Source organism: Phalacrocorax aristotelis, chromosome 11, assembly GCF_949628215.1.
Source record: "Phalacrocorax aristotelis chromosome 11, bGulAri2.1, whole genome shotgun sequence".
Taxonomy (NCBI): Eukaryota; Metazoa; Chordata; class Aves; order Suliformes; family Phalacrocoracidae; genus Phalacrocorax; species Phalacrocorax aristotelis.
In genome coordinates, this window is record NC_134286.1 from 725,101 (window position 1) to 747,374 (window position 22,274).

Genomic DNA, 22,274 nt, shown 5'->3' on the forward strand with positions numbered 1-22,274 from the left:
ACGTTACGGCAGAGCAAGGATCTGAGGATGTGCGGTGGGGACTGGAGTGGTCCATAGCCAAAGGATAGTCCTGAATCCCAGACCTCTGCTGTAAGCAACGGGAAATGCTTCTCAGACATGGTTAAAATGACTCTCTCCTTCAGTTTTGTTAATTAACCAAGTACTTCCCAGCCTTCCAAGGGATTTACAGGCACATGAGCTCACACCCCCTTGCACAGCTATTCCGGCTCAAGGAAAGTTATGACGCCGATCGCATCGGAGCCGGTGCTGTGGTTGCAGACAGCAAGGTCAGAAGCAGAGGAAGATCTCCCCAGGGTTAGGCCAAGGAGAAGTCCACGGGTTAGAAGACAGCAGGAAGCCCTCATGCAACACGCCAACCGTTTGCAGAAAAAACAGAGGCCAGTTACTGGCAAAGCAGCGCCTTTTGGCAGGAACAGGCATGTTTTATCCAGCTTCCCTTCCATGTGAAAGCCAGTGTGTAAGCAAAACAAGGTTTGTCACACCAAGACCTCCTCTGGGTTTGCTTGCCCGGCTGAGTATTGCCCTGACAGCACAATGGTCCGGCTCGTGCTCACAGCCGGACACAGCGAGGAGGAGCCTGCTGCTAACGGGAGACAAATTCCCCTCCTGATGACAGGCTTGTGCACAGGGCTGACGGAGGCTCCAGCCTGCGCCCGATGCTTTCTAGGGGTTATACTAGGAAAACCTGGCGCTGCAGACAGTCATACGGGAATACCCACCTGCGATCACGCGCGGAGGAAACTCTCAGCAACGCCTCTGCCGCAGTGACCACACGTGCCGTGGAAGCCCTGCTCTCCCCGTTGTTTTGCGGCAGGAGGACCAAAGGCTGGCAGGGCGCTCCCTCAGGTCTCCTTGGCTCGTGGGAAACCAGCCAGGAAGAGCCCTTGCAGGGCTCGAAGCCCGTACAACCGTGTTCTGCAGGGTGAGGGACCTTGGCAGCATCGTCCCCGCTCCCCAGTTTCAGAGGGGCTGCCCGCCCTCGGAGCCCCCCAGGGCCACCTCAGTCCCAAACTTCAGTGCTTTGCACGGCAGTATTCTACACGTGTAAACTTCCCCAGCCGTCATCATTGCATCTTGCAGAACAGCGCTTTAAGATGTTTACATCTTCTCAAGCAAGCACTACTTCTCAGTCTCACTAGCGTGCGGCGCTTCTCCTGTTGATGTTTCTGAGGAAACCTTTGCATCAGAAAACTTCTACCTTAGAGCTGCAGGCTAACGTCATTTGTGGTAAATCAATCAGCTCACATCCTTCTAAAACTCAACCCGTGTCTATTTTTATGAGTTGCTAATTTTTGGCTCACACACGCATGTTTTCTGAAGGGTCTCGAAGCCCTTAATTAACACTTGGTGTTCACAAGTGGTTAGAAGATCACGTGCTGAGCTGCTTTGAAATGGCAAGCTGCGAAAGCCTCTGTTCTCATCCCTCTGCGAAGGGCTGGCCTAGCACTCCCGCGGTCCTGGACAGCCTCAGCACCTTCAGGAGGCGAGCAGCACGCACCACCGCAGCCACTGGCTATCCAGCCCCATCTGAGGCAGCCCGCGCCTTGCTTTTGCCCGAAAAAATGCAAGCTGCAGTGCCGGGATGCACGGCCGCTCGCCTGACGCGCAGCGGAGCGAGCTGCAGCCGCGTGCACAGGGACGGGCATGCTCCCGCACCCTGCCCGCACGCAGGCTCGCCCGCGCTGATGCACTCCTGCACATGGTGCTGACCCACGACCGCTGTCCCGAAGGACCCGCTGCTCACCAGGCGTTTCGCTCCTACCTGCCAACAACCTGCCTGCAGAACTGCAGAGGGTCGCGAGGTGCCTCCTGGCTAAGATCACCAGGCTGGACCGGAGGAGCTGATCTTTGCTCCCGCCAGCTTTCCAGAGCGTTCCCAGAGAGAGCGGTGGGACACGGCACCTCATCCCACTTCCAATGCAAAACTCCTGCGTCCGTCGCCACGCCGGGACCTGCGGGCTGGCGCCGGGGAGGGATGTGCAGCACCACTCGGTGCAGGTGGAGGGGGCTTCCTCTTCAGCCCCTGCCTGCCCTCCTGAGAAGCAGCACACGCCGATCCTCCCCCCAGCGCCTGCCGAGGTGGAGGGGACTGGAGCTGAGCAGAACCCTTTGCTGTCCATTCATTTTCCTCCACACAGCTTACAGCTTCTCCCCTCTCACTTTTTGTGCCCTGAGGAGGCTGTAAGGCATACCACGGCTCAGGCTGTCGGTCTGCTGAAAGCAGATCTGCTGAAAGACAGGGTTGCTCCGGGCCCCGGTGCAGCCACCAGCCCCCCCTGCCAGAGGACGCCATCCCACAGCACGAGGGTAGGACCAGCACGTGGCCTCCTGCCCTCTGACACGACCTTGACAGCTGATTCACTCCACCAGCATCGTCAGACAGGTTGAGCTGAAATTACCTGTGTTCATTCTCCCTAGTTGCTCTCCTTCTTTCCAAGCCGTGCCTGCCGGTACTGTTTTCCCCTCTGGACAAAGAGTCGTTACTGGATAAATGACACGTGCCAAACAGCCTGGCCAGAGAGATAACAAGGCTGTAACAGGGAGGCGTTCCAGCCACCCTGCAGCACCCGTGAGGTCCCCCACGGGCTGCCTGGCAGCTCTGCACCACGGCGGGTCCATGGCACTGACCACCGCCCCGGTGCCGCAGGCAGGAGCTTGCTGGCAGCCTGCGGTTCCTCCTGCCCGGCCGCACTGCCCTGCCCTGCCCACCGCTGCCCCCGGCAAGGCTGGAGATGGGCAGCGGGGGGCAGCTCGCATTGGGAAACTGGGAGAGCACTGTCAAAGCCGCTAGTGCATCACTCGATACCCCGACGGGCTTAGGAGCCCGGCCAAGAAAGCAGAGCATCTCAATAATCTGCAATACACAGACTTACGCAACATCGAGTTATATTTATCCACGCTGCCTCCCTGCTGCCAGGAGCCACCTACAAGCACAGCCCCCGTTCAAGGGGTGGCACGTACCACCGGGGAGCAGGTAACCTCACCAGCTGAAGTGGCCGGGCAGGCGACCGGCTCTGCCAGCGCAGCCAGAGAGAAGCCCGAGGACACGCGAGATCTGTGCGTTCGTTTGCAGTAAGGAGAGCGGGATCTCGGAGGCTCCAGGTCCCGTGAGGCAGGACGCCATCCCGACCCCAAGCCGGGCAGTCGGGGAGGGCTGGCCCTGCCAAGACATGACATTAATTCACCGTGTTTTCCTCCTCACTATGGAGACAAAAGATAAAATGTCAGTGGACCTTATCAAATACTAATCAGTGAGACTTCTGACCTCATTATTCTCTGCCTTCTCTGACGGCTGCGGCCAAACAAACAGAGGCGCGAGGCATGGACTCCCTTCACAGGAGCCGCCCAGGGGATCTCAGCCCACCCGCTCAGACCGAGAGGTACCAGCCCGAAGCACAGCTCCGGCAGGGGAGGGAAGAGTGGCAGAGGTAGGGGCTGCCACCGCAGAGCGAAGGGCTCGATCAGGGTTTGCTTAGCAGAGGCGGGGGCAGGAAGGAAAAAACGTCAAACTGCAGAGATCTGCCAAGTGCTCGGCGCTGCTTCCGGCAGCAGTTTTGCAGAACTTAATTAATGAGCAAACATCTGCGGCTTCACATCCCGTAGAGAACATTCACAAAACACACACTTCATTCATGCGAAAAAAAAATTAAAAAAATTAATTTTTAAAAATCACTGCTTCTCAGGCAGGTGGGAAAGCTGCGGAGGACAAAAGCAGGAGAGGCAGGCATGGCCGGCATGGGCCGCAGCAGCAGGAGGACGGCTGTGCCCCAGCCCTGGGGACAGTGTGACCCCCCACTGCGGCTTCCTGCGCTGGAGGAAGAGGTCTGGGGCACACCCAGCTCCTCTACCAACAGAGAAAGGCAATCCACCAAAAATTTGCCTTCAGCCAGGGCCTAGCCTGCCTCCAACTCCCCACTGCCCAGAATCCTTCAGCTGCTCGCAGCCGGCTCAAGCTGCCAGTTATGTACCACTTCCGTGCAAGGCCAAGGTCACGGCGAACAGCATCCGTGTGCCCAGGGATCAGAGCGCGAGGCACTAAGGCTCCGGCTTACCAGCGAGCTCTGACTTCCCTCCTTCTTGACGACTTCTTCAATGCCATGCTACATGTCCCGCCACCACCACGGAGACCTCTCCCAGCGGCTGGGGACAACCGGGGAGGACAGGACTGCAAACTTACCTCACCCACCTCTTCCAACCTGTGTGCCAGAGCAGGAGCACGCCTTCCACCAGGCATGAACACAGCCTCGCCCACCCCCTTCAGCTGCAAGAGGACCCCCCAGTAACCACTCGTGGTGGTGAGGCTCCAGAGGAGAGCCGCAGAAGAGTAGAGGACCATGCAGACCAGGATCCCTCCCGCCTGCACCCAAGAGCAGACAGCCAGGGAGAACCACCAGACCGGGACCTGCAGCTCTTCTTCCCCAAAAGCTCTGCCGGGACTCTGCAGCACAGAGCTCCCGGGGCCCTGGCAGAAGGTCTGGGGAGGCATCTCGGCCAGCCAGCACGCACGCCACCGTGCCACCCGCAACCTGGAACTCTAAAACGGGAAGGACGAAGAGGCGCACGCCTCCCATGGCAGGTGTTCCCGCTCACATCTTCTCTGAAAAGCAGAACTTTAAAGCGTACTGTAGAGAATTAATAAACCCCACAGCACAGGTTTGTTTAATGTTGGGGGTCTCGGAGGACAGCAAACACCGTGGCCATACCAGCAGGGAGGAGGGGACGAGGCTGCCCTCCCTCGCCCAGCACCCACATCTGTGCGGCAAAGCGGAATTTCCAGCTTTTCACCAGCAAAACACAGATTCCACCCACCACCCGACTTAGCGGGCAGTAACGAGAAGTAAGACCAGCCTCCTGTTTCACCAACACACACATCGCCAGATGCGTAGCAGCTATTCAAGAAGCAGCTCACTGTTTCATCCAGTCGCATTCCCTATTTAACCATCCTACGCGAAAATTAATTCACACTTTTTTGCTTTCTGGATCAAATGTTTAAAACCAGAGCTGACAGTCAGCCGGTGTTTTTCCAGTTACCGAAGAGAGACCGCGTTGGTGTCTCTCTGTAGCTTGCAAGGCTGCAGATCTGACTGAGAGCCGTCCCCAGGTTTTTTAGCCAGAGAAACTTCACAGATGCAAAACCCATGGGGAAAGGAGGCGAGGGCACAAATGCAGCCAAAGCCAAATGCTTTTGACTCTGAAGCAGGGAAGGTTTTGGCGTTACTCCTGCTGCCCCAGGAGAAGCGGTTCCGCTGGATGGCCGGGACGTGCTGAGCAAACCCGGTGCAGCACACGCTTCTGAAGGCTTTTCTTCCTCCCGCTCCCTTATGGCGGGTGACTTGGACACAGGGCTCCGTGGCTTTCCAGCAAACACCACCTCAGGTCTCTGATTCCCAGTGATTTAAAAACATCTTTAAACAAAATCAATCCGTTTCTTTCCAGAGCTTTCCATGTCACATTTGGCAGAAGTATCCTGCACCAGTGCAAGGAACACCCGTGGCTGCCGCCACCAGGCCCAGCCAGGTCCCCGTCCAACAGGCGGCAGCCCCAGCCCGAGGACTGGCCCTCGGCAGCACCTGCCGCCAGGTGGGTTTTTTATTTACCCTCTCTTCCCCTGGTTCCTTCCTCTTTTGCAGTCTGGGTGTCAACCATCAGACCAGCAGCTACCGTTGTGCGTGGCCCGGTTTGCAACCAGGACTTGAAAGAGTGGTGCTAATAGCAGTGTCGTGGGACCGCTCTGTGAGCCGTGCCTTGCCCCCATTTCAACAGCGGGCAGCTGGCCACGGCCCCACAGGCCGGATCCCGTTCTGATTTACGGGGTCCCACAAGCAAAAATCGGCAAGGTGGATATCCAAAGCGTTTCAGCTTGGCGTGTGCTCAAGCAGAAGTGGCACAAACTGTCCCCTCCAGACAGCATCTTGTTGGAAAACCCGAGCATCCCTAGCTGGAGCAGCGGCCAGCCAAGCCAGCAGCCCAAGGCACGCTGCCTTGTTCACCCCTGCAGAGGCAGCCTCTAGTGAGCCTCCCAAACGTTTTTGGAGTGTATCTACAAAATACCAGTGTTCCCAGCTCAGCCTTTTCACCTCGCCTCACGGCCAACAGCATTCCGTGGCTGGGACCACCGCTCCTCGGGTTGCCGGAGCTGAGCGACGCTACCAGTGGCCCCGGCAGAGACGGGGCCAGGAGCCAACGCAAAACAATGAAAACCATTTACAGAGCAGGAAGCTGCATCTGCTGGATGAAACGCTATCTTCAAACAAGACGTGTTTGGATAACTCCAGTTTCATAACTCGCCTCTTCCGATGTTAGGAAATCACAGTAATAAAAAGAAAACAAAATGGGGGAAAAGAAACTTGGCATGGGGAACAATGGGGGAATTGCCTGAACTGCGGCGCTGCCTCGGAGGTGAGCCCAGCCTGCTGCGTCCCACCCGGCAGCCACGGGGTCCCGCTCAGGCTCCAAGGACCTCGCACAAGAATAAAGGTCTGATCAATGGGAAAAGAGTTAATGCTGCACTACAGACATCAAGAGCACAGTAGATGTGATGATCTTCTATATTACACTGCTTGCTTGCTTGCTTGATCTTTTTTTGTTTTTCTTGCAAAGCACAGCCATCTTGGGGGCGGGAATAGAATTAGAGGTGGTCAACAAGCCTCAGAATCTGGGGTCCGGCAGGACTTATCTTCATCATCTTAAAGGTGATGGAACGGATGGTCTTAAAGGGAGGAAGGGACGACAGGTCACCTTTTCTTGGCATTGACCACTTCTTGGGCAAAGACAGGCAGTTATTTTCTGGTGTTAGCAGTGCCGAATTACGGTGAAGACAAACCTGCCTGCTCCATAAATTCCTAATGCTAACCTAAAAACCCTGCAGATATTAGAGAAGGACTTCAGCAGGTCACTACTTAGCAGGGAGAAGCAACAAAGGGGAGGAGAGCCAGAGCAGCTCCTCAGCTCCAAGCCCGAGGCAGCTGCTCTCTGACCCAGCACAACGTGAATTCCCACCAGAGCGAGGCCCACTCGAATCGGGGCTGACTCAGATCGTTACCCCAGATCACGCTCCCCGCGTAGGGACAGCTTCACTGCCCTGGGCACGCAGCTCCTCTCTGGTGGGTTTTGCAGACGAAGGAATAAACAGCCCTCACTCTCCGTCTCCCCACGAGGTGCCGGGGAGCAAACCAGCCCCAAGAACAAGGAGGGGGGATTGCAAAGGTGGGCCTTGGTAACGGGATTTTGTTCCTATTTTTAAACGCTGAGGCTTTAACGTACATCAGGGCTGGCTGCTCCACCGACAGCCCCACACTGCCCTGTTTGCTCCGACCCATCTGTGCAAACAGGTGTTGCGGGTCCCTGCCGCCCCGTGCCCACCGGCTCAGCCCCACCGTGGGCAGCAGCGGTCCCGGGGGACCAGGACACGCAGGACCCCACTCCAACGGCTGGCCGGCCCCGCCACCGCTGCTCCTGCAGCTGCCACCTCGAACAATTTAGGACAAGGAGCCAAAAGCTGAGGTCACTCTGCTCAGGCCGCCGGACCCCTCCCCAGCACCCACCGCCTCTCCCCACCCTCCCCAGTCCAAATATAAACTTGCTTACAGGAAATGCCTTAAAGAAAAGGCACCTCCCTGAGTCCTGAAGAATGCCCAGAAAATAAACTGTCTCTGGACATGAAGGAAATGGGCTTTTTTTTTTTTTTTTTTTTAATAAAATCACACTGCAAAGCAGCTTTAACCCTTTCAGCCCCTGCTGCAAACTCAGTCACCCACATGCTTCAGGCCCTCAGGGTGTTGCGAGGTATCTGTGCTCCGGCTTGGCGATGAGAGAGGAGCCTCCTGCCACAGGTCCCTGTGTCCTCGCACCATCGCTGGGACCTGAGCAAAAACGGTCCAAAATCCATAATCCAAATGCAAACTCTTTTTCTGATAAGGAAAGCACTGGACCCTCAAAACAGGCTCACAGGCTGGGACCCACTCTTAATTGTCAGTAAACGCCAACTCCATTCCCAAAGCCGCCGGGCAGAGGAGGAGCTCGCGCAGTTGTTCGCATTACTCGAGGTCCTGCATTGCCCTGCGCAGCTGGGGGGGCCAGGCATGGGGGCTGCACCCGTGCCTCCCCTCCCCACTCCGACCCCTTCTCCAGGAGCCCTCCCGAGGGGCGCGGTGGTCCCAGGTCACCTACGAGGCTCCCTAAGGAGGTGTGCTCTGCCGTTCTGCAGCTAGAAACGCGGTTCTCGAGCTTCCCGTGAAGGGCAGGCACGGGGTTCCTGAGTGGAAACCGCCGTTAGAAAGCAGCAATGAAAAAGGCAAAGCCCCCAAACCCCCTCAACACCGGCCCCCAAACACAGCAGCTCCTGCCCGCGCAGGCATAGCACTGTGCTGCTCCAGCCACGCCGCGGAGCAAAGCGACGTCTGGAGGTTTAGGATGTACAAACGCTGCTTTCATACCAACATCCCTACACAAAATACAAGAAAATAAAAAGATAAGAAATCCAGGAAATCCTGGACACAGAGAGGCAGCTGTCGCAGAACAGTCGGTTGAGGAGGCTCCAAAGCAAACGGCCCAGCACGGGGAGAGGAGAGCTCACCCTCCCCAGTCCCTCCTGGGGACCCGAGGCAGCGCCACGGCAGACACAGCATCTGGCATCCCGGGAGAGCCCCCCGACCACGGTGGCACGGGCTCTGCCACAGGCACAGGCGCTGGCACGGGCTGCTGGAGAGCACCGGTGCTGGGGCAGGACCAATAAATAAAACTTGGTGGCAGGATTCGGTAGTGTCCCTGTGCATTCATAGGTCACAGCCTGCAGAGGAGGCAACTCTGTTCTCACTCTTCTACAGAGGCGAAAGCTGAGGCAAAGCCTCCCCTGCGGCAGAGCCAGGAGCAAAGCCAAGCGCACAGCCTAGCTCCCTGCATTCGCAAAAGCGCTCCCCTTGTCACCGGACCGCAACGCCTCCCTAAACGTGCCCCTTAAAAAATGTATACTGGGGGCTTTAGGTCTCAGATGCACATAGTAGTTTGATACAATTCAGCTGCTGCTGCAAAATGCCTAAAATACTTGTTGCCTTCTTCTTTTTCTTGAACAGCAGCAGCGCTGGAGAAGTTGTGCTGCAGAGGTGTGTGCAGGCCCTGGGCGTGGGAAAGGAAAGCAGCAGGGTCAGCTTCCACTTGGCTGGAAAGCAAGCGGCCGCCTGGAGCACGAGGCAAGGGTTCAGCCGGAGATCACGCCTGCTTCCCGAGAAAGGCAATTTCAGCTCAGACCATGATTTTGTGCCTCATGTACTGAGGTTTCCAGCGCGAGCAGCCCTGATCGCTGCAGGAGGAGAGCCTGCCCGAGCTGGCAGTTATCCTGGAGAGCGGTAACAAGTGCTTTGGGAGAGCTCTCTAGGAGAAGCACGCCTCTGCAATGGCCAAGCAGGGTCCAAGAGAGCAGGGTTGTTCCCATGGCTCTGCCGAGACAAGCTTTGCACAGAAATCCAGTGATCAAGTAAGCATTTTGGTATCTAAAGCCTCTGGAGATGCCCACATGGAAGGTGTTAAGGAAGATCAAGCAGCAGGCCCAGCAGACGTCCCGCCCAGCTGACGTTGGCAGTTCTGGGGACAGGCACCTCCAGCAGCAACGCGAGGCGCACAGGGGCATGCGCTGGGAGCACAGCCCCGGCCAAACCAGGGGAGCCCCGAGCACCCCCACCCCTGCGCTGCGCCGTGTATGCATTTCACCGGGACACTAAAGCACCTCTAAACTTACAGAGGCTTCACAGCAAAAACACTGCATGCTGGCAGCAACACAGCAGCTGGGCTTTCACCTCCCTTGGGGATGGGGAGCTGCGGGGTTGGCCGAGAGCCCCGACCGCTGCACAAGCAGGCAGCTGAGGGGATTTGGGATGCTGGCACCGCTGCCCCATCCCTACCCGCTTGGCCCTGCATCCCCGGCCTCCCGGCACCCGCACTGCCAGGCTGGGGGGGCACAGCCGGCGCCTCGGCTGAGCAGCTCCGGCACCCAACAGCGGGCACCCTCGCCGGCCGTGGACTCCGTGCCACGCTCACGCCTCTGCCACGGGACAGCGACTCCCACCAGACGGCACGAGCAGCTGGGGAGGAAACGCTGCAACCTCCCGCAGCAGCACTTGTAAGTAATTTATCTGGATTTCAGCTTAATTTCTGCAGCCCGCTCGTCACACTACCGGCCACGTTACAGGATGGCCACAACACAGCACTCGCCCGAGGAGGCCCTGGGAAGACAAACTGCAGCCGCACAAGCACCTTCCTCTGCGACGACCAGACAGCCGCGGCCAAGCTGGCCTGCAGGCAGCGATCTGTGCGTCCCAGAAACTAATGGGGCCATAATGAGGTCGAGCAAGAAACCTTCCCTGCTCCAAACTAGCAACAAAAGATCAGAATCACAAACATCCGTAACAGAAGATAAAAAGGTTTGGAGATGGGCACGAGGATGCTGAATGAAACAAAAAGGAGGAGGCAAATCGCTGCCAGGGATGCACCGGCTTTGCCGTGGCCCATCAAAGCAGCGCTCGGCCGCCCATGGGCAGGGGAAGGCTCCCTGGGCCAGAGGGCAATGGGGGGGACAAGGGGACCCGTGCAGGGCAAGGGGCCAGCCCGGCACATGGCAGGCACTGACGACCTGTCTTCTCACGTACAGTCTCAGGCGCGCTTAAGTCTTTCAAATCTTTTTGTTGTTGTTGTTGTTTTCCAGAAGCCCATTATTTTTAACTGGGGAAAAAACACTGCTGCCTAAATTCTTGCCGCTCCTGCGACACCACCAGAGCTCCCAGGACTTCATCCCAGGAGAAATCATACAGACACAGCTCGTGTCCAGCCCCAGCCATGAAGCCCAGTGCATGCCCGTACCCGGGAGGCTGACGCCGGTGGCTCTTGCAAGGGACAGACCCCCGGGAGGTTGCTCAGGAAGGTGTTACAGCGGCCGTGGGTGATTCTCTGCCTGGGAAAACTGAAAAAAAGCTGAAACGCCATCCCTGACTGCCCAGACGTCCTGCTCTTGCCCAATGACACTGCTGAAACGAGGTCAAGTGCGCTCTGAGTCACAGCTGAGCGTCACCGTCCTGCAGCCCCGTGACACCTCTGCCTGCCACTGCGCACGGCCATTTCCAGTTTTGCCAGCAGCGGCAGAGGGAATTGACCCCCAGTCCCCCTCGCCAGCCCCCCCCCGAGCAAACCTCCGCCTGCAGCCCCAGGAACCGCTCCGCCTCCCTCCCCAGCCTGACCCACTGCCCCCACGCCCAGCCTTTAGTCCAGCGCCTGCAGCAAAGCCTCATCCTCTTCTTCTGGGTCTTTAATTGCCTTTTTTTTTTTTTTTAATGCTTTTTCTCATCCGGTCTCCCTGTGCTTCCTCCCGCAGCCCCAGGCTGAGCCGCCGGCTGCCAGCCACCCCACCCTGCCCACACAGGTCCCTGGTGGCAAGGCAGGAGGGGTAGGAGGAAGGGGGACAAGTCCCCCAGCCCCTCCGCTTCGCCCCTGCACAGCCCACAGCCACACGGGGGACTCGTAGCTCAGGGACGGACCCCTCCACCCCCAAAGATTTACTGCCCCGGCTCCACAAACGCCCCGTCTGCAGCTGGCAGCCGGCTGTGGGTTTGACCTCGTCCACCCAAAACACGCCGTGGCTGGGGCGCCCGGCGAGGGGTGCGGCGGGAGCGTTTTGCTGCCGTTCCTAGAAGGAATGGGGAGGGAGCGTGACTCCTCTGCGCTGCACCAGACAAAAGGGCATTCAGAAACGGAACTCGTGTGCTTGACAGCAGCGAAAATATTCATGTAAAATTCAGGGTGCGGGGAAAAGGGAGAATGGAAACGCCATCGTGAACCTTTGCAAATAAATTGTGCTGGAGCAGCGGCACGCTTGCAGGTCAGAAGCACCCCCGTGCCGCTGCCAGCCGCCTGCACAGGCAGCCTAGCAGTGTGGAGCCCAGCACACGCTCCCGCAGGCACAGCCACCTTCCTTAAATAGAGCCATCAATCACTCATGCCCCGGCGAGCTTTGATGCCCCGGCATCAAAGCCTGCTTGCGAAGCGCCCAGCGAGCGGGCGACCGGCCCAGAAGGCGCAGGGTCTCGGCAGGCTCTGCGTGCGCATGTTGCAGTCAGATGCTTTTCGATCCCAGATGAAGGGCAGGAAATCCCCCAGCAGACCCGGGCTCCGGCCCGCCGAGCTCCTGCTCCCAATTCAGCGAGAGGAGGCCCAAGGCTTGGCTGCGGGGTCTCACCCCGGGACCGTGCTGCCCTCCCGGGAGTTACCCTGACCGCCCCGCCAGCCCAGGCACACTCATCACGTTGGATAGACGGGGGCAAAGGAAGGACGTTGCGCGAGCACGCCCCGCTGACGGCTCGTCCCCTCCGGCAGCACCCCGGGCTGTGACGCTGCGCCCCTCCGCCTGCACCCCCCCAAGGCAGGCAGCCCAGCGGGGGCAGAGGCGGTGCCGGACAGGCACAGCGGGACCCCCCACTCCGCTGCTCCCCCTCATGCAGGTCAGCGGGCCTAAGGTTGACATTACACCCATCCTGGTGACCGCCCCAAGCTCCCGCTGCCTTCCCTGCGCCAAGCACAGCAGCAAGCGCTCTCCTGCTAACTTAGCTCCCGAACCCCGCACAACTGCCAGACTCAGCTCAACTAGAGCAGCTCAGTGCCTGCGTCTCACGCACACGAGGTGTGACACCAAATTGCAGCCCGGCCCCCCCGGCCAGCGGGCTTTGGTAGCCCCGAGCTCCCCCTGACCAGCGGCAGCAATCCGTGACACAGAGCAGGACCTGCGGGATGGACACCGGGAACGCCACCAAAGGGGGTGACTGAGCTCGGCCATGGGGCAGCGCAAGGAACGCAAGCTGGCAACATGCCTCAGTGCAGCGGGATGGGAAACGGCTGAGCCCCTGGGGAAGGTCCCCCAAGCTGCCGCACTTGTCCCCGGCACCAGCTGTTAACGTTTACTCTGCCTGTAACTGGCACTGGGTGACAAGTGCCCTTTTCTGATAAGGGATCCTTTAACTGGCTCGACAAACAGCTCCGCCGCTGGGCGCTGGGCGAGCATGCCCACATGGCGTGGGGACCCTGTCGATTATTAACCGAGGGGCACAGGGAAGAACAGCAGGCTGGCGAGACACCCACCCGTGGGCGCCACGGCTGGGCAACCCGAGACGGGGGCTGGACGCCCTGGGACCCAGCGGGAGCCGCATCCCGTGGGGTCGGAACCAGGGTCAGCCCTGGGGGAGCACCGGGCAGAGGAGGGACGGCCACGGAGCGGGGCAACACGAGGCCAGCACGGCTCTGCACCTCGGGCAGCCCTGCTGCAGAACTGTGCAAATAACGTGCCAAATTGATCAGAAAGCAAAGCGAGACAATGGAAACCAGCAAGCCGTCGCTTCCTGCACGTAAAAACTAATTTCTTGCTGGAAATGTAGGAAAAGACCCTGTCCCTTTAAATTTCTGCACCCAGCCCCAGCATCCTGGAAAAGTTAATATAATTATCCGGAGGTGACTTTCAGAAAGGCTCGCACAAGAAGGGTTATTGTGGCTCAATCATTAACCCGGAGGGAGACCCCCGGCCTTGCTGGAATGCGGTCGCACACCGCCGCCGCTGCCAGTCCTCTCCAGAGGGTGCGCGAGCTCGGCGCAAAGGTTAACGACGGCTCCTCCGCACCAGCCCTGGCCACCGGCCCCACGGGGGCTCCGGCCACTTTCCAGCAGGGCTCTAAATCCAACCGAACACCTCCTTCACGCTTCCCAGCAGGGCTGGAGGAGTGTGTGGATGAAGGAAAGCTGAGAAACGAGAAGACGCAAATTCCATGCGGCCGTTCCCACCACCACACGTGCCCCAGCTCCCACCTCAGCCCACCCTGGGCAATGCCAGCAGCACCCACCGTTCGGGGGGTCACCATTCCAGGTGGCTCCTCTGCCCTCGGAGCGCTGCTGCTGCCGCAGGACCGGCACGGCACGGCGTGGGACGGGAATCCTGGCAAAGGCAACAGCATCCCAGCCTTCGTAGCCCCCGTGCTGCCCCGAAAGCATTTTACACCCACAAAACCAGCTCAGCTTTCATCCCTGGTCTCTGGCAATACATTTTACCAAATCTGGTGGGCAAAGGGTTGGAGCAACGTCTGTTATCAGGCTGGCGGAGACGGAAGGAGATGCCCCTGTTATCCAGCGCAGTGCTGGGCCACGGGGAGCCCTGGTGCAGGGCAGAGGTCCCACTGGCCCGCAGGACCCTCCCCAGCTCCCCACGCAGCCGGGGCCGCAGCGACCGCGCTGGGAGGCATTTCCTGCCTCTGCAGCCTCGCTGCCGGCACACTGCCTATATTTGGAGGATTAAACTCCCACATACATCTGAACACAAAAGCCCTTCCAAAACCACGCGAAGTGCAAATTCAAGTCTGCAAAGCCCTGCAACAGGCAAACTCTTGGGCTCTTCAAGGACCGAACAGTGTAAGAAAGGAGACTGGGTTCTCCTCTCTGCTGAGGGGTGATTTATGCTGGTCCCCCGCAGAGCAGAGCTGGGGCAGCGCCTGGCTTTCAGCAGCTCCCCTCCTGCCTCCCTGCGCTGCTGCCAGGCTCCACTGCGGCACAGCGACCTGCCCTCCGCGCCCTGCCGTGCCTGCAGCGCTTGCCGCCGCCGCCTTTGCAGCAAAGGAACAAGCCGACAAGTCACGCCACAACCTCTGCTATGCCCCCAGGGAAGGGGCAACCTCTCTTCCCCCAACTCTACTTTGATTGACTTGGAGAACCTTCAAATCCTTTTGAAATCAGTACAGAAACCAAGGGGAAGTACTGAAGCGCCCTAAGACGTAACCTTGTTCTGTTCTGTTACAAAACTAAGTTGCTGGCAGCCTGTCCCACGTGTACGCTCAGGTTTGGACATTCGAGGCAATGCAGACAATGTTTAACAGAAGCACGACTGGATTTAATCAGTCGGTCTGTTATTAGGAAAGTATTTCTCGGACGAAGCGCAAGTACGCAAAGCAAACGTGAGCACCTCCTCAGGAGCCAGGTTTGATACCGGCTCTGCACTGGGACTTGATGTTTTGTCACACAAGGAGATGACTGACGAGCTTCTGGCATAAGGGTCAGAGCTGATTTTTTCCCTATAAGAAGGGAGAGAGGCTGGTGGGGTGTGAGCTGAGCCGTGCCCCCTGCCCGGCTTGCTGCGGGGAGCAGACCCCTGCAAGGGGCTGCTGCGCCTGCTTCGGCAGCACCACTACCATGCTTAGCTGTGCCTCAGTTACAGTGCAAACAAAAAAAAAAGCACATTCATTGATAAGAATTGAAGTATGCACATGCACAGCAAAAGAACGTAGACTTCTGCCAATAACATCACGCTATGTGCTCTGACATCTGGGACTGCACGAGGGTCTTGTAGAGGCTCCTCTGCCCTCTGCACGAAGGAGACATAATAAAGCACAAACCACAAAACCAAATGCACGAAAAGCTGGTGGTTTAAGTCAGCCACGCTCCAACAACTCCCGAAAAAAGAGCCGCGCACCTTGGCGACGCGCTGTGACAGAGCGCTGCTAGTTCAGTGTGATAAACTACACACGCGCGGCAAGCCCATCCGTTTCCACCAAATCAAAGGTCTCCAAAAGAGACCATGGACTGGAAACACGTGCCTACGGCGCCAGCAGCCAGAACGTGAGTCCAGCCTCCCCCCGCTGCGTGAGGGCCCGATCCGAAGCCTCGTGACGTCAGTGCAGTTTTTCCATGACCTCACTGGCTCCACGGATCAGACGGCAACTCTGTGCTTTTCCAGCCACCAATGCAATTGTCAGTAACCCCAGCTAGAGGAGGGGTGGAGAGGAGCCCTGGGAGAATCTGAGCGCTCCAAAACCCGCAGCCAGACTACTCGCACCCCTCCGTTAGTTTAGCGACAGGTCTGCCAGCAGCAAACAGCTCGGCCGCGGAAGGAGTCGGGCAGCCCCACACGCCGAACCTGCCAACTCCGACGGGTACAAACGTGCCCGCTCCGACAGGGACGGGCCCACCACCTCCGACGGACGCAGTCGGCGGCCTCCCACCCCACGCACTGCCGTGACTCACCCCAGGAGCGAGGGGGATCCAGCAACAGCTCCAGCACGTCAGGAAGCGTGTGCCAGCTCCGAGCTTCTCCTCCTCCTCCCCGGCTACAGCAACAGCCACCCCGTACCGGCCCCGCGGCCGCCTGTGCACAGACACCCGGTGCCGAACAACCGACGGCCCATGTTGGTGGGGCTGCTGGAAGCAGCTCCACCCGCCGGCGGGCCTGAGCAGCATCCTCCGGCGTGACGGGCGCTATTCTCCGAAATCCGCCCCCTTCTCTCCTCACACCCCCCCCCCCCCCGCAGCATCCACATCACCCACCCAAAGGTTTGCGATTTACCTTCGGTCTGTGCTGCTCCTCCCCCAGAACCGCGCTCCGCGGGGGAGACGGGGGGCACTGCCCAGTGCCGGCGAGCGGAGGAGGAGGAGGAGGAGGAGGAGGAGAGGGGGGTGGATGAGGAAGACCCTTGGCGGTGCCGGTGCCAGCCGTGGCTCCGGCTGTTGTCGGTGTGAATGCGGCGGCGGCGGCAGGTGCGGGGCTGCGGGGGGGGAGGGGGGTCTCCGCCGGCTCCGCCCGCCCCCGGGACCCGCCCCGGTCCCGCCCCGGTCCCGCCCGGCAGCGGCCTCCGCGCTGCCGCCCCCCGTCCCGGGGCTCCCCAGAGCAGCCCCCCACGGGGGACAGCCCGGCTCGGCAGCACCCGCCAGCGCCCCGGAGCCGCGGGGAGCCGCAGTGCCGGTCCCCCGTCCGTGCCCCGCGGTGCCCCCCAGTCCCCGGCCCCACGGCAGGCAGCCGCCCCCCGCCCTCCCCCCCTCGCGTCCCGAGCGCAGCAGCCGCTGCGGGGCCCGTCCGGGCGGTGGTCCCAGGCCAAGGACACCCAACAGCGTGTCCCGGGGGGTCCCTCGGGCTGCTCCCACCCAAAGACCGGCCCCAGGACAGCTTCGGGACGGACACCAATCGTCCCCAGCTCTCCCTGCCCGTCGAACCAAGCGGGTGGCAGAAGCAGGGGCGCGAGCGCAGCGAGGCACCAAGGGGAGCAGAGAAGCTGCTCCTGCAGGACTGGTTTCCCGAGATCCCCCTTGACGCTGCTGGGGATTTTGGTGCTCAGTGGTTACTCCTCCGACGGCACACGGTGAGGAAGATCCTTCCCGCAGCGCACGCACGTCTCGTGACCTGGCTCCTGCAACCCAGACCCCGGGCACACGTGATGGGACCCGCCACGGACTATTTGCAAGAGGGTGAAGAAGAAAATGGGGGGTAGGGTCTGGAATAGAGGAGCTAAGAGGAAAAAACAGTGTTTAAGGTGGACTCGAAGGAGGAATTGGTGGGAAAGGGGAGGCCATAAGGCTGGAAGTCAGGCAGCAGCAGCCTGAGCGTGGAAGGGCAAGAAGCAGAGAGGAGGCAGAGTGTGAGACAGAGGCGGCAGAACGCTGGGCAAGAGGCTTGACAGGGAACACAGCACAGATGCAGCACGAAGAGGGACAGGCGGTGATGGGATTGGGCGTGGGGATGGCCAGAAAGGCAGGAGGGACGAGGTAGGTTGTAGGGATGCCACAAACTGACTTTTCCCTTGAAATTACTGGTGGGGATTGGAGGGTTGCCCAAGTGCCCCAACATGAGGATCAAGGGAAAAAACAAGTTTTTTCTATTGTTTTCATAGTCTGAGAGGCTTTTGATGCACATCTTCCTTCCTTCCCCAGCCCCAAGCTCCTGACCCTCCTCCCACCAACCCCCCGACTGCCTCTAACCCCTGGAGGGAAGGGGCTCTCCGCAGCAGGCCTCTCAATGAGGCTGTTGTTAACTTGGAAGTCTTCGCACAGCTTCGTCTGAGGGAGCCTCCGGCCAGCTGGGGACCAGGGATGGGCGGGGGGTCCAAGGGCTGCTACTGCGGGAGCGGCCGGTGCCACCCCGGCGGTCAGCCGCGGCAGAGGGAGCTGCTCTTGATCTGCACTGGTGGACATCAGTGGAAGGTGACTAAAACAAGGAGCGGTGGAGGCTGTGAGCGCCCACTGCAGAGCCGCGGGAGGATGAGGGGTCCGAAGGGGGGTCGGGGTGTCAGGAACCCAGCTGAGCCTTGGCCCCCAGAAGCACCAACATGCACAAGGCGCTGCTCCCCAGCTCCTGGGAGGGTGGCAAAGGGATGGAGGGGGAGCAAAACCTCTGGGAGCAGATGAAGGCTCAAAGCCTCAGGGTGCTGACTGCTGCGCCAGCACCCCAGGGGACATCTGGGATGGATTTTTCACTCTGGTCACAGAAGAGGGAAAGGGGCAGAGGCAGAAAGACACAGCACCATTCTCAGCGTGGGGAGCATGGCCGGGTAAGGGCAGAGCTCACAGCACTTTATGCTGCCATGGGCTCGCCTCTCACCAGGCATCACGGCAGGTCAGAGCCAGGCACCGGCACCTGGCTGGCCCCAGCGCCACAGTGACAGCCAGTGGAAAAAGCACTCGGCTCAGAGGAGAATTTCAAGCATTTTCCGCTCATTTCCTCATGCAAAGCAGGAATGGGGCGGGTGTGGAGTCAGAGAGGCAGGAAATCTCCGGGAGACGCTGAGCTATAAACAGGCGGCGAAGAGGGCAGGACCACAGCGGCCGGTCCCACGTGGAGCCGTGGGCGTGCGCTCACCCCGTTCGCACCGGGAGGGCTGAGGCCGCGCTGCTGGGGCGGACGCTGGGAGGAGCAGAAGTGGCGCATACCGTGCGCTCCCCCCGCGCCGCCCCGTGAATGGGCTGCATTCACGCCCGGCGATATTAATAGTTGCCAGCGTATTGCTGAGGAATGGCGGGGTGCCCGTGGGCTCACCTTCGGGCTGCCCCGCCGCCTGCACAAGGCGCCCAGTGTGTGCATCTGCACACGCATGTGCTCACACCAGGTGCCTGGCAGAGCGGGTAGCGCTGCCTGCGGACAGCATGCGTGCGGAGGAGCTGCCGGGCAGAGCGACGAGGGATGGAGCAGCCCGGAGTACGCTGCCCTCCCGGGCAGCCCCCCAGTAATCACCGCCAGCAAGGGGAGAGGGCTGCTTGGGGTGGTCCGAAGGGCGTCGCTGAGAAGGGATAGGAAAAAATGCAACAAAGGCCCTTCTGGGCTGGCTGAATGGTAGGAAAAACCATCAGGAAGGGTGACAAGGCTGGGGAGCTGCCTCCTCCTCCCAGCAGGGAGGGTGGGTGCCACCCAGCTGCTCAGCACACCCAGACCTAAACCTGGGAAGGCTCCAGCAATGGGCTGGAAGGAACACCCTTGGCCTGGCCCTTACAGGGGGCTATAAACAGGGCACCCGAAGAGCTGCGTGCACCCGACGCACCCCGGCTCAGCAGGCGGACAAGGCTGAGCAAGCGGAGCCACCTCAGCCGCACGCACCCAGGCAAAGCCGGGTTCAATCCTGACCCCGTTGTGAAGCGCAGAGTGCACGTACAGCCCAGCCCACGCCAGACCTGAGGTCAAGGCATTTTCAGGTGAGCCGTTCACGCTGCCCGCCTTGCAGGATGCCTTCTGCCACCCGCGCTGCCTCCTTGCCTGACAGCGCTCAAAACCCTTCCCTGCTCCGGGTGAGGTCCAGCGGGACAGCCGGCCCGGCCACAACACGGCTATAGACGCGTCTGCCTTGTTTTGCGGGGAAAGGACACCGAGATGCACGGTGACACGGCTGCCGGAGCCGGGGAGCTCAGGCAACGCCAATGCTGGAAAAGGCCGATTGCTTGGGCTGGATCCGCATGCCCCCGCATCAAGCACTCCCCAGCACCCGCGGACAGAGCACCTCCACGTGCGAAGGGCCCACCGGCGCGAGTGGCTTATCCTGCCCAGCCAAGCAGGGGGCAAGGGGGTGCTTCCACCCACGCGGGGCTCCCCCAGGCTCCAGCAAGAATCCCAGGCTTAGCTGCTGCGGGCTTGCAAAGGCACGCGGAGCCCCTGTGCTCCGCTCTGGCACCCACTCAGCTCACACCAGAGCTGCAGACCCCACGAGGGATTAGCCCCGGGTCGGGGTGAGGGGGGCACCGGGCAGGCCCGGTACTGATAAGCAGCAATTTGCACTAAAGCTTTCCAAACCTCCGCACCGGCCCGGCTACTGGCAGTGCATCCTCCACGCGTGACACCCCCCCCACGCGTGACACCCCCCCCCGGCAGCGGCGCGGGAGAGGGCGCCCTCTGCCGGCCACGGCACGCCACACCCCACGCCAAGTGAGAGTGCCGGGGAAAGGCACAGCAGGGAAACGACTTAACGGAGTTAAAAAGAATAATATGAATGCTTGGGAAAAGGGCCTTTGCTCCAGCTGACCACCCACCGTGGAAACCCACGCACCCACCGCGAACACATCCTGAGCAGCCCCGGGATGGTCATTATCTGTGTCTCTTTTTCCAACAATCAAAATAAACGGGGTGGGGGAAACCCACACAAAACCCCAAAACAAAAGCCAAAACCAAAAAAGTTAACAACTTCTTTCAGGTGTACAAATAAAATCCGACCACCGAAACGAACAAACCAGAAGTGGGTGTCCTGGGGTAAGCTCATTCACAGGCATGGGCCCGGGGGTCTCTTGCTCGGCTAATGCAAGTATTATTCACATTTCATAATTTTCCACTGCTGCAGATGGAGAACAGGAGAATTCTCACGTCTAACCCCGGGTCAGAGCTGGGCCCAGCCTGCGCTTGCCGCCCTCTCCCACCTTGGGGTGCCTCATCCCTTTCCCTGTCCGCCCACCCAACACAGAACGCTCGTTGGCTTTTCTCAACGCCCAGCTGTCAAAGCAGCCACCCACGCCGCTGCCGCCGCAGCCCTTCAGACCTGCGGGTCCCCAGTAAAACCCCGCCAAGGAGCGCCGGGCCCGGCAGAGCATCCCCGGCGCCTGCCAGCAGCAATCCCACCCGCGGGGCCCTGCCGGGGGTCTGCCAAGCACAGGGGTCTGTGCGGGGCACCGGGGCGCTACCCTCAAGTGGCCACAAACCTGGTCTGGCCTTGGGCATCCGCGCAAGGCGGGAGAGGAGCTGCCCGCTCCTCCCTCCTGCCCGCGCCAGCACCTCTCTGCAGGGCAGATAACCCAGAAACCGCCTCTGCCCCGTCCACCTCGACCCCTGCTCACCCCTCTGCATCCCTCATCCCGTGCCATGGGGTCACGCTCAGCCACGGCAGAGCAAGGAGGAGGAAGGGGAGGCACATCCCAAGAGCCAGCCGTGGCCGGGGGCCGCAGGGATGCTCCAGTGCCCGTCTCGGCACAGGGTCGGCGCCAGCGGGAAGTGAGCGAGCTGGCTCTGGCCAAGAGGAGGAGGATGGCTTCAACATCCTTGTTTACGAAAGGAAAATCAGGGGAAAGAAGTTAATTGGCACACACGAAATGGCAGCTGGTGTCACCAGCTGCACGAGTACAGCAGGCAGGATTTCACCAATACTGAATTCCCCAGCTTCCAAGGGAGGAGGGCGAGAGGGAGGAAGGGAGAAGCTCAGAGACATATGCACAACAGCATCATTCATGGGAGCTGATTTTGTGCAACAAGGGTCCTGTGTCTGGCTCAGAGCTCTAGGCAATTAAAACAGCAGCCACAGATCTCAGAGAAAGAGCAGGAATTTATCTGAGGAATCCGGATTATGTGGCCACTGCTGAACCAGAGCAAAAAGCCTCCAGCTCTTGGAAGGTAAACACGTTTGCGAGCAATGAGAAGCAACAACCAGCTCAATTACCCCAACTGTTTCTGCTTCGCCTGCCCATGCCAGAGCCTCCTCCTGTTACATGGAGGGGAGTAGCGCTGCTGGTCCTCCTGCCGTGCGAACGGTACCGCCAAGGGGGCGGTGAGGAAGCAGGACCCCCAGTCCACCCATGGGCTTTGCCGTAGCGGGCAGACAGAGGAGCAGCCTGGCAGGCAAGATGGCGTTGTGTTTGCAGTCGTGGGGTCACAAGCAACGCTAACTACCGCAGGTCTGCTACAGGTTCAACAAACCAGAAACGGTTTGTTGTTCCAGAGATAACGGTGGTGGTCTGCATGCCTAAGGAAGAGGGTTTCCATTCTGGTCCAGCCTCAGGAAGCACGTGCCGGGTTTACCAAGAGAAGATGCTGATTGATCTCTTGGAAATCTCACTGGCACGGCTGGCTCCTGGGCAGGCCTGGGAGAGGATTTGCGGCTGTGCTCCCAGATCTTGTGCGATCGTCCCAAAACAACCTCCTGCCCTCTCTGTCCCCTGCCCCACTGGGCCGACAGCCCCTGGCCGCAGCTCACCCCAGCATGCCAGCGCCGAGGTCCGGCGGCGGGAGA

The 22,274-nt window shown here is 60.0% G+C and overlaps 1 protein-coding gene across 5 annotated transcripts in view; it reads right to left on the reverse strand.

The window, feature by feature from the left end:
* Positions 1–22,274, reverse strand: part of STARD8 (StAR related lipid transfer domain containing 8) — a 79,605-nt gene that overhangs the window by 28,850 nt on the left and 28,481 nt on the right. Inside the window, exon 1 of one of the 5 annotated variants that reach the window (XM_075106509.1) lies at positions 16,376–16,583. The exons of 3 other annotated variants lie outside the window; for them this stretch is intronic. The gene's annotated coding sequence lies outside the window, so the exon portion shown is untranslated. Of the gene's footprint in view, positions 1–16,056; positions 16,268–16,375; positions 16,584–22,274 lie in introns of those variants that run through there. One more of the 5 variants, XM_075106508.1, reaches the window with a different exon arrangement.